Genomic DNA, 2,992 nt, shown 5'->3' on the forward strand with positions numbered 1-2,992 from the left:
GCCTCAGCCTCCCGAGTAGCTGGGACCACAGGCGCCGCCACCTCGCCCGGCTAATTTTTTGTGTTTTTAGTAGAGACGGGGTTTCGCCGTGTTAGCCAGGATGGAAATCATTCTTTATTAAATGTAATTTCTTGGCAGGGCACTATTCTTTGAAGACCTCTGATTGCCTACATCTAATTAACTCCTACCTATTCTTCCTCAACGCTCAACTTTTTTTTTTTTTTTTTTTTTTGAGACAGAGTCTTGCTCTGTCGCCAAGGTTGGAGTGCAGTGGTGCGACCTCAGCTCACTGCAGCCTCTGCCTCCTGGGTTCAAGCGATTTTTCTGCCTCAGCCTCCCAAGTAGCTGGTACCACAGGTTTGCGCCTCACCCAGCTAATTTTTTTTTTTTTTTTTGAGACGGAGTCTCGCACTGTTGCCCGGGCTGGAGTGCAGTGGTGGGATCTCGGCTCACTACAACCTCCACCTCTCGGGTTCAAGCAATTCTCCCGCCTCAACCTCCCAAATAGCTGGGATTATAGGCACCTGCCACCACACCCAGCTAATTTTTTGTATTTTTAGTAGAGACTGGGGTTTCACCATGTTGGCCAGGCTGGTCTCGAACACCTGACCTTGTGATTTGCCCGCCTCAGCCTCCCAAAGTGCTGGATTACAGGCATGAGCCCCCTGCCTGGCCTTTTTAAAATTTTATTTATTTATTTATTGTTATTTTTAGTAGAGACAGGGGTTTCACCATGTTGGCCAAGCTGGTCTCGAACTCTAGACCTCAGGTCATCCTCCAGCCTCTCCCTCCCAAAGTGCTGGGATTACAGGTGTGAACCACTGTGCCCAACCCCTCAGCTCTCAACTTAATGTCACTTCCTACAATGTGTCCATTCTACCCAAGGAAATGGCGGAAGGCAGCGGGTAAAAAAAATCACAGCCTTTCCTCATACTGCTTGGCCTTTTTTTTTTTTTTTCTTCAGGCTTAATTCACTTTATTTTTCTTGTGTAAAAACCCTATGTTGTAGCCACAGCTGGAGCCTGGGTCCGCTGCACGGAGACTCTGGTGTGGGTCTTGACGAGGTGGTCAGTGAATTCCTGATAGGGAGACTTGGTAAATAGTCTCCTTCCGGAAGCTGGGGGCCAGGTAGCTGTAGGTCTTAGAGATGGCATCAAAGGTGGCCTTGGCAAAGTTGCCCAGGGTGGCAGTGCAGCCCCGGGCTGAGGTGTAGCAGTCATCGATACCAGCCATCATGAGCAGCTTCTTGGGCACAGGCACTGAGACGACGCCAGTGCCCCTGGGTGCAGGGATGAGGCACGCCAGCACAGAGCTGCAGCGGCCTGTACCTTGCAAGGGACGGTGTGGGGCTTGCCGATCTTGTTCCCCCAGTAGCCTCTGCGCAGGAGGACAGTGGAGAGCTTGGCCAGGATCATGGCCCCACGGATGGCGGTGGCCACCTCCTTGGAGCACTTAACACCCACACCGACGTGGCCATTGTAGTCCCCCATGGCAACAAACGCCTTGAACCTGGTGCACTGGCCAGCACGGGTCTGCTTCTGCACCGGCATAATCTTCAAAACCTCCTCCTTGAGAGAGGCCCCCAGGAAAAAGTCAATGAGCTCAGATTCCTTAATGGGCAGGGAGAAGAGATAGATTTTCTCCAGTGACTTGATCTTCATGTCCTTGACCAGGCGGCCCAGCTTGGTGACAAGAATCCACTCCTTATCCTCGGCCTTGCCTCCGCTAGCTCCACGGCCTCGGCCCCGGTCCAGTCCATCGCCGTGACCCCGGCCCCGGATGCCACTGCCGAAACCTCCACGGAAGCCACCGCGGTTCTCCATCCCAGGGCCACCAGGGCCTCCGGGCCCCCCTGCTGCACCGGCGTCATCTGCCATTTGGTGTTTTTTCAGAGAAGAAGCCCTTTTTTGGTTTTTAATTCTGAAGAAAGCAATCGCCAAGCACTTCCACCTACATTTCATTGGCCGAAATGTGTCACCTGACGACCCTTAGCTGTAAGGGAGTCTGGGAATTCTAGTATTTTGCTTTCTCGTTTCTCTAATAGAAGAAGTCATGTGTGTAAAGTGAGCAAAGTGATAAAGCATATATTTTAAAAAGTAGGCCGGGCGCGGTGGCTCAAGCCTGTAATCCCAGCACTTTGGGAGGCCGAGGCGGGTGGATCACGAGGTCAGGAGATCGAGACTATCCTGGCTAACATGGTGAAACCCCGTCTCTACGAAAAATACAAAAAACTAGCCGGGCGTGGTGGCGGGCACCTGTAGTCTCAGCTACTTGGGAGGCTGAGGCGGGAGAATGGCGTGAACCCGGGAGGCGGAGCTTGCAGTGAGCCGAGATCACGCCACTGCACTCCAGCCTGGGAGACACAGTGAGACTCCGTCTCAAAAAAAAAATAAAATAAAATAAAAAAATAAAAAGTAATTTGGGGCTGGGTACAGCGGCTCATCCCTGTAATCCCAGCACTTTGGGAGGTCAAGGTGAGAGGATTGCTAGAGGCCAAGAATTTGAGATCAGCCTGGGCAACATAGTAAGACTCTGTCTCTACAAAAAATTAAGAAAATAGCTGGGCATGGTGGCACATGCCTGTAGTCCTAGCTACTTGGGAGGCTGAGGCAGTAAGATTCCTTGCGCCCAGGAGTTTGAGGCTACTATTGTTGTACCACTGCACTCCAACCTGGGTGACAGAGCAAGACCCTGTCTTTAAAAAACTAAATAAATAAATAAATGAAAATAAAAATAAAAAGTAGGCCAGGCGCAGCAGCTCATGCCTGTAATCTCAAGCACTTTGGGTGGCCAAGGTGGTAGGATTGCTTGAGCCCAGTTCCAGACCAGCTGTGGCAACACGGCAAGACCCCATCTCAATTTAAAATTTAAAAAACCAATAAAAGTAAAAAGTAATTTGGAAGACTGTGAGGTAAACCAAATAATCAACTAACAAAGTAGTTACTTAAAAAACAAAACAAGCCAGGCATGGTGGCTCATGCCTGTAATCCCA

At 50.5% G+C, this 2,992-nt stretch overlaps 1 pseudogene; it reads right to left on the reverse strand.

The window, feature by feature from the left end:
• Positions 1–931: 931 nt before the first annotated feature.
• Positions 932–2,095, reverse strand: LOC698010 (small ribosomal subunit protein uS5 pseudogene; annotated as a pseudogene).
• Positions 2,096–2,992: the final 897 nt, after the last annotated feature.

This window comes from Macaca mulatta, chromosome X, assembly GCF_049350105.2.
Source record: "Macaca mulatta isolate MMU2019108-1 chromosome X, T2T-MMU8v2.0, whole genome shotgun sequence".
Lineage (NCBI taxonomy): Eukaryota > Metazoa > Chordata > Mammalia > Primates > Cercopithecidae > Macaca > Macaca mulatta.